Source organism: Camelus ferus, chromosome 20 (genome assembly GCF_009834535.1).
Source record: "Camelus ferus isolate YT-003-E chromosome 20, BCGSAC_Cfer_1.0, whole genome shotgun sequence".
In the NCBI taxonomy this organism is placed as follows: Eukaryota; Metazoa; Chordata; class Mammalia; order Artiodactyla; family Camelidae; genus Camelus; species Camelus ferus.
Window position 1 is genome coordinate 21,321,663 of NC_045715.1, and position 14,141 is coordinate 21,335,803.

Consider the following 14,141-nt stretch of genomic DNA (forward strand, 5'->3'; position numbering starts at 1 on the left):
ACCCCAGAAATAGAATCAGGAGAGAGACTGAGAGAGAGAGAGAGAGAGAGAGAGAGAGAGAGAGAGAGAGAGCGAGCGAGAGCGAAAGAAAGAGAGAGAGAGAAAGAGAGAGAGAGAAAGGAATTGGCTCACTTACTGTGGGGGATATCTAGTGTGAAATCCATAGGGCAGGGCAGGCCTTGGCAGGCTAGAAACTCAGGCTAATGCTGTAGCCTTGAGGCAGAATTTCCTGTAAGGTAAATCAGTTTTGTTCTTAAGGCCCTCAACTAACAGGATAAAACTAACTACATTACTGAGGATAATCTCCTTTACTTAAAGTCAATTGATTGTATATGTTACCTCATCTACAAAATACCATTATAGTAACACCCTAGATTAGTGTTTGATTCAGTAACTGGTTATTATAGCCTAGCCAAGTTAACTCACAAAACTATCATCACAGAAAGATAAAAGGAGTACTATGAACAAGAATCAAGGAAAACTAAATAGATTGCTATAAATACAAATAAGCAATAAGAACCCAGAAACCCAGAAAAATTGAAGGCATGTATCAGATGACTAGGCAAAAGCTATGGGTCCTAGGAATCTCCTAATTTTGAGGCAGATTGTTGGGTAGGTTTGCTTTTTTTATATGATCAGTGTTGCACCACCACCACCACCACCACCACCACCACCACACTGAAACACCTTGAAGTGGAAGTCTGAAGACCTGGAGGAACCGTGCCCCTGAGATAACACCAACCAAAGTGATCTTGAAGCCCTCAGGTCCTCTAAGCTTATCTGTAAAACTGGCAAGTTTGTTTAGAATCCAGAGTAAACGTTAGCAGAGGAGAATTAGAAATTGCATTCACCCCTTAAAGCAGTATTTGCACTGACCTTGGCTACATATAAAATCACTTGAAGGAATATTTAAGAACAAAAACAAACAAAAAACATTGCTGCCTCAGTCAAAACTTCAGAAGATTCTAATTCAATTGAAATGTAGCCTGGGCTTAGAATTTTAAAAAATAAAAATTAAATTAAAAATTACTGTGGGTACTTCTAAGTTTATCTGTTGTGGAGAACCACATGCCAAAGGTATTCAGATATGTGTTCGTTCATTTCTGATTTTTGACAGCCTGGTCCATGAAAAGAATTCTTCAAGAACCTGGATTAGATTATCTTTATGGCATCTTCTAAAACTAAATCCTTCTGTTACTGCAACTAATGCAGATGCTTCCACTGGTTAGGTGGAATTGGTGATGTGGGGCATACTGGATTGAGGAAGTGATTGGAAAGAATAGCACAAAGCCTCAAAGCACTAAAAGGAAACATGGCTCTTAGCTGCAGATTTCTGTTCTTAAGTGAGTGGACTTCAGTAACACAACAGAAGATTTAGACATGATTTTCAAAAATATCTTAACATTTCTGACTCATTGTATGTTAACATAGATTGTTTTCCTATTTCTTTTCACTGCTTTTAGGGTTGGAATAATTTAGAGTAGTGTTTTCCAGGGTATACTACAGCCTACAGGATTTTATCATCCTTACATTAGAAAAGAGTTTGCAAACTTTATTTGACCAAGAAGATTATCACAGAACTAATGTTCTATGAAGCCACATTTGGAGAATTAACAGCTTAGGGTTATTTAAACTAAAAAGTCTTACGCCCACCCACCATTCACTATAACTCTCTTTGATTTTCACACTTGGTAGAATCAATACTACTATTGATTTTGCTTTTTTAATCATAAGCCTGTAACTGGTTCTCAGCATGCAGTACATGTATCAGGATGCTCTCTCTGGTCACTATAAGTAAGGGAAGAGTGTGTTTAATTGGGTAGTAAACGTTGCCTTATATTTGGGGAATTAGAAGTCTGAGACTCCACTTCCAGTTCTGGCATCTAGTAAATATGTTATTTTGGACAAGTGAGTTAGATAATTTAATTTAAATAATCAAAGCCTTAATTTACTCATCTATAAAATAGGAACAAAACATTTATAAGATATATTCTTAGCTTTAACATGAAACAACAGGTATAAAATATGTGAAATTGTTAACATTAAAATGCAAGACATAATTATCACAGACTTAAGTACTTTACATAAATTCATCAGAGGTGTGCAATGTAAAACATTTTAATCATTTGTTGGTTTTCAACTGTGACATGAAGTTTATATAAATGTAGAAATTCCCTGGAATTTCTGTAACAGGTCTTTTGGGTTATTTTAATTTATTTTTTATTTATTTATATTTTTTAAACATTTTTTATTGATTTATAATCATTTTACAGTGTTGTGTCAGATTCCAGTGTTCAGCACAATTTTTCAGTCATACATGGACATATACACACTCATTGTCACATTTTTTTCTCTGTGAGCTACCATAAGATTTTGTGTATATTTCCCTGTGCTATACACTATAATCTTGTTTATCTATTCTACAATTTTGAAATCCCAGTCTATCCCTTCCCACCCAATCGGGTTATTTTTAAAGAAAATAAGTGATCACATTGTATTTAACAAAACAGAACAAAAAAGAGTGGTTTTCTAGGTTTTCTACTATAAAGTAATAAAATATCACACACTGAGTACCTTAAACAATAGACATTTATTGTATTGTAGTTCTAGAGGCAAGAAGTGTGATGTCAAGGTGGTAGGGCCATGCCCCTGTGAAGGTGCTGGGGAAGAACATGTTCCAAGCCTCTCTCATAGCGTCCAGTGGTTTGCCAGCAATCTTGGACGTTCTTGGCTGTGGCAGCAAAACTCTGAACTGAAATGTCATCCTCCCTGGGTGCATGTCTATGTCTAAATTTCCCTTTTTTATAAGGACAACAGTCTTATTGTATTAGGGACCCACTCTACTCCATCTTAAGCAATGATACCTGCAATGATCCTATTTCCAAACGAAGTCACCTTCTGAAGGTTAGGACTTTAAACATATGAATTTAGGAGAAGTAGCGAGGGAGATACAATTTAACCTATAATATAGAGTATATTAAGAAGGAAATGGGAATCAGGGAAATAGAAACAGGGTTTTTAGATTATTATTTTGAGAAGTTTGATTGTGAAAGAGTATAAAGGAGGATCTAGAGTTGGTGAAAAATTCTATTGTTTTGATTTTAAGATGGGCAAGATTTTGAAAAACATAAGGTTCATGGGAAAAAGCTAGTAGAAAGTCTGGAGAAAAAACATGGATCCCAGTACCAGAGAGGACAGTACAGGATGGATGGCGAGAAAGATATGTTGGTGATCCCTGTGCAGAAAGGGGGATACTCTTTCTAATATCAAAATCAGGGAGGAGTGATGGAGAGGTGGAGATTTAGATAGATTTGTTATATTTGTTATTACAAAGATGAGGCAATTCTCTTCTGATTGATTCTAATTATTATTATTAATATTATTTTTCAAAGTGGGAACACAGTTATATATTGCGAGTAAGGTGGGAGTAGATTTGGAAGTTTAACAAAAATAGAATTTCTAATGAAATTGACAGTACAATAACAAGAAAATGCAGATAGTTAGAGAAGCATGGGAGAATTACTTGATAGTGCTGGCATCCAAGCTGTGATAGGTGATTACATGGGTATCGAGCAACAATCTGCTCATATATGTGAATCTGTATAGCATGTAAAGCTACCCATATGAAAAAGGGATGATTAGATTCATCCATATTTGGGGTTTTGCCAAGCAGATATAAAATAAGGACAATGAGGCCAGGGATTTTTATATAGTAGTAAGGTAATACTGAAAATTATTAACTGTGGTACCTACAAAGGAAAGGGTAGGAAAAAATCAGAAGGGATCGATGATTCAGGAGAAATTGAAAGGCCCTCATGAACCTGACACACTGGAGTAGCTAAGCAAGCAAGAATAGGGCTTTACACCTCCTGTTTCATCTGAATACTCAACTGTGGATGTCATCTGCTACCATCCTTAAAGGGGAGAGTGCATGAGTTAGTATTGGATTCAATCACAACTGGCAAACATATAAATGGCTTAAAGATATAACAGTTTATTTCTTACTGAAAAGAATTGAGGAATTGAGAATTAAGTAGATCCATAAAGTTGTCACAAACCCAAGGTCATTCCATTTTCTTTCCCATCTGTGTCATATTACATGATCAGAGGTATTCTTTAGAGTTCTATCCATCATGCCAAATTCCAACCATCAGAACAATTAGAGAAAATAAGAAAAGCACACAAGTTTCCTTTAAGGACACATCCCAGAAATCATACTGACTAGTTCAGTTTATAAAGCACTGACTATGATTTAGTCACATTCTGCAGGTGAGCCTATGAAATCTAATCTTTGTACTAGGCTGTCACAAGGCATAGTAATAAGAGAATAATGAGTAAAGAAGAAGGGAGAACTGATATGAGGGCAACCATGAGTCTGTGTCTCAGAGCTTCATCCTGAGAATAAATCCATAAGGAGTAAGAAAAAATCAATCTGTGACTAATGGGGAGAATTGTGATCATATTTGGAAACCAAAGTCGTTATTCGTGGAAGAGTAGGCATATGGATTACATCAGCATGTTCTACTCCATCTGGACAATGGTCAAGGGGCCTGAGTCAGAGGACCAAAGTCTGAAAAGTGGTCTTAGGACATGATGGAATGCGTTCAGGGGAAAGGTGAAAATATGGGATCCATCTGTCATGTTATAGAAAGATACATCTCCACCCTCATAATCCAGGAATATCCCCACACTAAGGGGTTTTTCTTTTAGAGTAAGAAGAGTTTCTGGGGATGTGAGGGCCCAGTACTCCCCCTCATAGAGCCTGATGGCCCAGAAACCATTGTTTGGTGACATTATGACCCTCCCAGTCCTTTTAACATTATCCCTACAAATCCCCAGGTCCCAGGAATGTGTGCCCTCAACCTTCACTTTCCAGAAGTATCTCCCTGTGCGGATGTGCAGGTTACCAAGCACACAAGGAAAAGAGTGGAATCTCTTTGTGGAGTTGGGTAGATCTTGTTGCATTTCTTGCCAGGTTACTCTTCTCCCCTCTTCAGACAGGAGGAGGGCAGGATGGGCTGTGTCTGCATCCAGAGTTATATTTACTGCAAAGAAACATGGCCATCACATTTCTAGGAAGGTCTCAGTAGCCCTGGACCAGAGTGTCCCCATTCTGTGAGGGTGTCTCTGGCCCTGGGTGGATCCAGTTCATCTCCATCCATCTTCCCCTGGCACTACCCCACATGGAGCAGGGTCTCTCTTGCACCACCATAGACTCACCAGTCTGGAACTCTTCTTTCCTCCAATCTGCAAGGAACAAATGAACATGAGAAGTCACTATCTGACAGCTAAAGCTGCCTATCTGTCCAGAATACTGTGCTAATAAGTTCCTTAGGAATAATTCAAGAATAACAGCAATTGAAGAAAAACTCTTTTACATACTTGAACCTCTATTTACAAGATGCGAAATTATGTCTGACTTGAAGACTTGCCCCATCCCTATGCTCTCCTCATCCAACATTCATCCAAGATTAATATTTATAATCTGTTTAGGATGTTTGAGAGGAAATAGGGGATATGGTGAGTCTGATCAAATAACTTATTTTTCACTTAAGTTTCCTCAGATTTTAGCAGACAATAAGCATTTTACCTACATTCGAAATACGATGTTAGATGTAATTAAAGATAATAAAACGATTAAGATTTAATGTTTCAAATACATTCTGTTAAAATAGTGAGTAATTACTGAATTCATGAAATGAATGCTTGGAGTTTCTTTGATTATCAGCATATTGATTTGTATACAGTAGGTATTCTTTTAAAATATCTCTCATAATATGACATTCTTCATCAGAGTTCATATCACTCACCAGGATATAATTTTGATTCCTTCCAAGCTGCAAAAGAACAAAATAGGAAACCATTTACTTTTTTTTTCTTCCATATTTTCTCTTGTATTTTCCATTTCACCGTTTGTCACATTTCTTCTGAATTCTTTGGACTTCATCTTTCTATCCTATATTTTCATATTCCATTTTTTGAAGCATATAGAAATGATGGAGTGAAGGACAGATAGAAATGTAGGAACAGAAAGGTGGGATTGGGAGGAGGAGCGGAAAGGAGGGACTATAAAATGAAGGAAGGAAAAGGGAAGGAGGAAGAACATGTTGAATCACTAGTGGTTTGCACTTCAGAGAGAATTTATTGACAGTACTGGAATTTATAAAGATAATGTTTCCAATGCTGCTTTGTCTGTTATAAATGTTTGTTATATTTCTGCATCCTGCACCACTGCTATAGGGGCAGACTATGAGGAGAAACAGAATGAAGAATTCTGAGAGATAGATTTTACTCACCAGACTTGAATTGAGCCTTCCTCCTATCTAAGAGAAAAGACACAATCATGTGTGTGTGTATAAATATACAGATTTCTTAACATCATAAAGGAGATGCAAGTAATGCCATACATTTGCCAATATTTATGTCTAAAAGTTGGTAAGTAATGTCCGTTTCAAAAGCAATAAAGTTGCTAAAGTTAATTCCATTTGACAACTTCACTACAATTTGAAGCTTATAATCGATATGTAGAAACATTAAAATTTAATAATTCTTGTAATGGGATACCAAAAACAATGTTGGATTATTTTAGAAATTAGCCATACACTTTAGAGATATATTATCAATGAAGTCTATTAGAGTGAGTGAAAAATACATGTATCAAGACTTAATGGAAGAAAAAATTGTTGAATTAATAATTAAGTGGATTAAAATAAAGATGAAAGAACAGTAATAATTATGGTTGAAAAAAGAAAAAAACACAGTCATACAAAAATATTTATATACCTATATCACTTGAGAATATGTTCAAGGGAAGTGGACTGACTAGTTTCAAGATTACACTTGACATCAGTGTATACAAAGTGTTTGAAAGGTCAGCAAAAGAGGAACTTATCTCACTTAGCAGCTTTGGAGTCTGACTGCTTCCTTTGAAAACAGGATCAATGTCATATATAAAGCAATAGGGACTCCATCTCAGAGCACATGTTGGGGAACCCAAGGTAAAGGAAGCTTTCTATTGAATGGAAACAACCACATTCTTCTCAACCTAATCCCCTGCATATCACCAACCTTATCATGAAATTATGGTAATCACCAGGAAGATAGAATCCTAAGAATACAGCAAAGGAAGAAAAGAGAAAGAATAAAAACTAGAAGAGAAGATGAGAAGGAAACTTAGTATGGGAGGAATTCAGGAAGTCAAAACAAAAATGGATAGGGTAATTTGAAATCCATAAGAAAGTGAAGGAAAGACTGGAGTAAGTAAGAGGTGAATGTTTAGAAAGGATAGGAAAAAATATTTCTAGGAAATACACTGGTTTAAAAAAGTCATAAAATTTACCAGTTTCTTCCTGGAGTTCTGAAAAACAAATGGAAACCTCATATAAATATCAAGGAAAAACAATATAGAAAGTTAAAGTGAAAATAAAATTTCCACTTCACAATAAATAGATAGGATAAATGTAATTAGAAAAAACAAATAAACAAAACAAAAACTGTGATGCCAAGGAATTACATTTTCATCTTAGAACAGAGAGAAAGGAAGTGATTTTTTTTCTAATTGACTGAATAAAAGAAAAATGAAGTTGAGACTTGCAGACAAAAAATATTGCCTTTCATTCCAATAAACTAAAAACATTACCCACTGTCAAGCTATCAGCCACTGCAGCTGCCCGACAGTGCACCCTGAGGGAAATCTGGATTGAGAAATTCAAGATACTGGCCCTAGTATTTATGATGCATATCAAAAGAACAATTTCAATAAACCCAGACTCTTGCATTTTCCCATGCATAGAAAAGCGCTAAAATCATTGATTGGAGAGATCTGTTTTTGAGATTAGCAGTAATCTTTTGATGTTCATCTACATGGTTGGTTGTGTGTGTGTGTGTGTGTGTGTGTGTGTGTGTGTGTGTGTTCAATTCCGCAAAAACTCCTATATATCCTGGCTTCTCCCTTTCCTTTTTGGAACTGTTCCTCAGAGCTGTCCAAGAGGCTGTCTTCCAGGATATAGTCTTAGTAAGGTCCCAGAATAAATAAAACATACTCAAGCTTTTAAGTTGTGCATTTTTTTTTCAGTCAACAATTTTGGTAACCAGCAAAGGGGCCCAGAGCAGACTTTTCTCCTTAGCCTGAACTCTAAGAGGATCCAGAGCCTTGGTACCAGCAGAGGCCCCCTTGGGCTCATCCACTTCCTTGGAGAGTCCAGATGAATTTGAGTGAGTCTCTCCTGGGTGTTGGATCTCCCATTATTAGTTGATGATCCTGCATTTTATTCAGTAGTGTTAAACTTCTTGCCAGAAGAGTAGGTTTTCTTGAAACTTAGTTTCAAGGAGAGGTATCTGGGTTATCCTCAGTTGAAACACACTGAGAAGATTTTACCCAGTTGAAAGACACTCAGTGGGTTACCTTCAGTTGAGAGACTTTGGAAAGATTTTATTATTACACTCAGAACTTATAAGTATTTGCTTAATTGAAATTTAAAAAATTACCTTAAAGATGGCCAAATGGTTGTTTTAACATAGCAAAATTAACCTTTACTGCATGTGCAGCTAAAGAAGAAGCTGTTTTGATAAAACATCCTTTCAGAATTCTGATCTTGTAGGAACAAAAGCCTTTCTAGAGGGAACTTACATTTCTTTCCCTGTGTCTTTGAGATGCAAGTGTTTCTACCTAATCTTCTTGATCTTGGGTGTGTGTGATTTTTGTTTGGGTTTTTGTTTTTGTTTTTTGCTGTGTTTTGAGAGCTTGTTCTCTGCTCTCTGGAAGGTATATTTATATAGTGTACACTTGGCAGCCAGTCTAATAGACTGGGATTCTGAGTAGTCATCTTTTCTGGCTGTGCCTAGTCTTACAGAAATTCATCATAATGGGTCCAAGCCAATAAGGGGCCTCTGTCATCTCAATCTTAGTGCAATTGCTGATACAATGAAGACCCTTTACTTTCTTAGTAAACATTCTAGATGTTGTGATGGCTAAATCCTTTGCACTCTCTTGTGGGGATGCCTCTTGCATCTTATTGGTTTGAGTTGCTATTAAGATAAACTCATCAGTGTCCAGACAATGCATCCTTTAAATTGGAGAAACTTCTAAACTGTCATTGTTTTCATAGCTGTGTTGTATAAAGCATCCGAAGCAGTGAATTAGAATATACTGAACCCACTGTTTCTGGAGAAAATTCAGGGTTGGGTTCTTATTCACAGCTTCCTCAAGAAATGATTACATAACCTTTCTTTTTTTTTTTTTTTTTTGGTAATTTCTAATTTAACTCATGCCAAAATCAAGGTCTCGTATCTCAATCAGCTTTTGAGAGTAAAATGCAAACACATGACACATGACAAAGTTACTTAAAAAGAGGTGAGGAAGCAAAGAGAAAAAAAGCACCCATTTGTCCAAAAAGTGTACAGCAGTAGTTACATGAAGCCTGCTACGTGCATGAAGGGATATTCCTAAATTCCACTCCCTCTGAAAGCAAAGATATAATTAAAAGTGTTATTAGAAAAAGAGATATATTTAATTAAAATATTTGTATTTTATGAAAAAAAGTCTTTGAAAACTATGCAGGGCAATATCTTCTCCTCTCTTTCACATTAAAAGAAATCAGAATAGGGAGGTGTATCATGACTGAACTTTCTTTACTATAGAAGATCATTCTACAGACACTTAAAAAGAATTGAAGTGTGCCAAACTGATGATTGTGTCAGTAAATATAAAAAATGAAGTAAAATTCCTATCACTGGATATTTTAAAAATTTTATTAAAAATCACGTTAAATATTTGCATACCTGGGAATGCTTGGGTTATATGTTCAAAAGCAGTGGAAGAATGTCCCTCATATTTACATTTGACAAATGAATGATATCAAAAGTTACACAGGTTTTGAAAAGACAATGGAGAGAGAAATATGGGAGAAGTCCGTAAGCAATACTTCAGGTTACATTCAGTAGAAGTGTGAGCCAATGAATGACAAATAAATAAAAAGGCTGGAATGTTAAAATCATTTGAAAAGCAGCCATTTTAAAAGGCTTTTGGATATAAAGGAACGTCAGAGAAAATATACCAGCTTTGTTCTGAAGTTCTTCTGAATAATAAAATAGAAAATCCATGCAAATTTCATTGGAAAAAACATAATGTGAATTCAAATTTATTGAAACATACATAAGATTAAACTTATGATGTATATAAACATACACACACATGCACACACACAAACAGTGGCAGAAAGCACCTTTTATGCAAAGAATGTATTTAAAAATGAAAAGGAGAAGAATGAGTAAACTTTATGAACTGAAAAAAATAATTATTTCTCTGGTTTGTCACCTTATAAAAACTGTCTTGATCCCATTCAAATTATTTAAATACATATTACTTGGGTTCTTAGCCTTAATAAGTTATTTGACATGTGCTAAATATATAGTCAATGCTCATTATTGTGGTAGCTCTTGTACAAGTAGACACAGTCACTGAATTAAAGAATACTGAACCACTACTACAAGATAACATAGAAGGTTAGGTTCCTGGGTGCCCCTCTGCTCCAAAGTTTTCTCTGACCAGTGAATATGTGATCTTGTTTTATGTTGGTTTCTATCTCAATTCATTCCTACATGAAGCTCATCTTAATCAAATCACAAGAAAGAAAGGAAATGACATTCTAAACAAGGCAGGGGGGTCAAAATCAAATAACTTGGACATATCTTGGACAAAACTTTCACATTAGTTCCTGAATATGCCACTTCTTGAAAAGTATATGATTAATAAAATTTACCTGACAGAGAGGGTCTGTTTTTGTCACCTGAAACAATGTGACAAATTGAAGAAATCATAATGGGGGAAATTGAACTTTGAATACATGACAGAGGTCCCAAGTTAATGAAAGTGTTCCAGAAAATAAATATGGAATGTAAGCCATGTGTCCATCAGTCTCATCCCCTTTTTCTCACAAAATTCATATTGAAACTGTCAAGACTCTGGAAGACAGAATAAGACAATGTTTATAGGAAGGAATATATGAATGAAAAAGGAAGCACTAGGAAAGAATCAGGTGCAAGGTATCAAAAATAGAATTTAACATGGAATAAGTTAATAAACAAAAACACTGAGCAGGAAAAGGTATACATCCAGAAGCAGCATTAGCCAACAGATGGCATATAGATAAAAAAAAAAAAGTGTTAAAAGAACCAAGAAAGTGTTTGTTTAAAGATTATTGGAGCAAAAAGATTGTCAGAGAAATTTACCCACCTTCTCAAGATCATCAGAAAAATAAAAAGGAAACACCCATATAAATATAATGGGATACAAACACAGGGGAGATTTAAATTTAGTGAAAAAGTCACATACAATGTTAAATACAGCAGGGTTTAGATAGATAAACACACATACAAACATGTGTGCAGCACACATAGATATCAATGTACCTGAAAGCTTCATTTTGCCCTGAGAGTATTGGCTCAAAATTAAAAGGCGAAAATGAATGATCCTACTCATTAGATGAAATTTTTCAGGATTATTAGTTGTAGTGTTCAGCTTTTTGAAATGTTTTAAAATTATTTTGACATTACTTGGACTCTTTTTAGGTGATTGGTTACCTTTAATAAGTTTCTTGTCCACTGCTAAATATAAATCATCAATTCTCCTCCTTGTTTTAGCTTTGTTGTGTAAACTATCCAAAAACAGTGAATTCGAGAATACTGAACCACTGCTTCTAGAGAAAATGCAGGGTTTGGTTCTTAGGAACCTCTCTTCACATTTTGTTACACAATGACTACATAACTTTGCTTTTGGTGAATTTCTATTTCTGCTCATGGCAAAATGAAGCTCACCTTATTTCAGTCACCTTCTCAGAATAAAATGCAAATACACACCCATACAAAACAGAGTTAGTTAAAAAGAGATGAGGAAACAAAGGGAAAATCACTCATTTGTTCAAAACAATGTCTGTAGCAGTGGCTACATGAAGCCTGCTACATATGTTACAGAGATAAATTTGATTCACTCTGAAAACATACTGAAAAATGTCATTAGAAAAATAAGATGTTAAACTTTTGAAAAATATGTTTGTGTTTTATGAAAAACATTTTGGAAACATTACAGGACAATAGTTTCTTATATCATTTGCATTAAAATTTAGAATTGAGAAATGTATTATTATTGGAGTTTTCATAAGACATCAAATCCTTCTACAAATATTTGAAGGGATTGCAGTTTGCCAAATTGACAGTTGTGTCAATAAAGTAAAAAAGAATGAATTAAAATTACTTTAACTGGATATAAAAAATTCCAGGAAAAATTATGTGAAGTATTTGAATACTTGAGGACACTTGGAGAATAGGCTTAAGAGCAGTGTTAAGAATGACTCTCTAGTTTACACTTGAGCAACAAATTATATCGGGATTTATAGAGGCTTTGAAAGACCAGAGAAGGGAGGAATATGGGAGAAGTTCATAAGCAAAAAAATTGCCTTAGAATAGTAGAGATCTGGGAGAGTGCAAGTCAGTGATGGCATATTGATAAAAAGCTGAGAGATGTTTAAGACATCAGGAAAGCAGTCATTTTATAGTGTTTTTGGAGTAAAGAGATATCAAAGTTCGTTTATCAACTCTTTTCTGAAGTTCATCTGTAAAATAAAATGAAAAGTCAATGTGAATGTCATTGGAAAGAAACATGAAGAAAATTCAGATTTTTGAAAAACTTGTAGGTGAAATAAATTATCAAGAGGCAGATCAAATATACTTCAATAAAAAAGAAAACCCCCAAAAGATGCAGATAAATACAGAAGACAGACACACTTACACAAACACACACAGATGTACAAAAACACTCAGTATCTGAAAGCTTCCTTTTGAGAAATAAATAGTATTCAATAAATGAAGAGAGGGAAAATGAATAGATTTTCTGAATTGAGAAAACTTTAGAAATATTATTTCTGGTAATTACCTGATAAATCTTATCATGATTTCTTTTGAAATTACTTAGTCTTTTACTACTCAGCTTTTTATCTTTAATAAGTTATCTGACTGCTGCTAAATATATACACTCAATGCTCCTATAGTGGTACCTTTACTATATATAATCACCAAACACTGAATTACAGAATCCTGAACTAGTGTCTCATAAGATATTTGGGGTGGAAGAAGGAGAAGATGGCGGAGTAGAAGGACGCTCGCAGGTCACCCTCTCCCACAAATACACAAAGACCCACATCTACAGACCCACTCAGCCAACCAGAGCACCTGTGGAACTCCGACAGAACATCGCCCTCTTCAAAAGATAAAGACGCCAAAAATCTGGTAGGAGAAAAGGAAAAAAGAAAGAACAAAAGGCAAAGCAGCGCGGGACGGGTCCCGCGGGGAGGGAGCGGCAAAGGAGGACTGGCGCTCGCTCGCTGGGTCTCCCCTCTCCCACTGAGAGGCCAGCAGGACGGAGGGGGAGCCTCCGAGGCTCGGATCTGTACAGAGCAGCCCTTGACTAACAGAACTAAGTTAAACGGGCACAGAGCGTCCCCCCGACACCCAGCCTGAGACGCGGGCCGGCAGCGGCGGGCAGGGCTAGGCTGCACAAGCCGGGCAGAGGACGGAAGTGGCTGCACGGAGGCAGCCCCGGGGGAACGCAAGGGGCTGCTCGCCGCGGCTGTGGGTGCACAGGGCAGAACAACCTGGGCCCCCCATAAAAAGCAAGGTTGATGTGCTCTCGGGGTAAGGGTGCACACCCCCATCTCTGAAAACCCGCGGAAAGTTTTCAGGGGAAGAGAGGCGGGGCTCAGGTACAGCCGCCATATCCTCCGCGCTTAGCACTCAGGCGGGGGCGGGGGCGGGGGCGAAACCTGCATCCGCACCGAAGGGCTTAGCAGCCTCAAAGGCCAGACTGAGACCGGCCTGCAGCCCGCGGCAGATAGGGTCCTTCCATCCTGGTCCCTCAGAGAACTTGCTCCACAAAGACAAACAAGGAGCTGGGTTTTGGCTCGGAGCGGGGACAGGGCTGTCCCTCGGTCTTCCCCGAGCCCACCCGCGGAGCGCCGACCAGGGCGGAGCGCGCAGCCGCACAGAGAGCGGAACTACCGGCGGTGCAGGTAGAGCGAGAGCGGCCCCCCCCCCCCCCCCCCCCCCCCCCGCCATTCGGGCAGGAACACAGCCCCTGACCGAGGTGCTGG

General features: G+C 37.0%; 1 pseudogene; it reads right to left on the reverse strand.

Annotated features, from left to right (window-relative positions):
* Positions 1-4,039: 4,039 nt before the first annotated feature.
* Positions 4,040-9,064, reverse strand: LOC116658387 (annotated as a pseudogene).
* Positions 9,065-14,141: the final 5,077 nt, after the last annotated feature.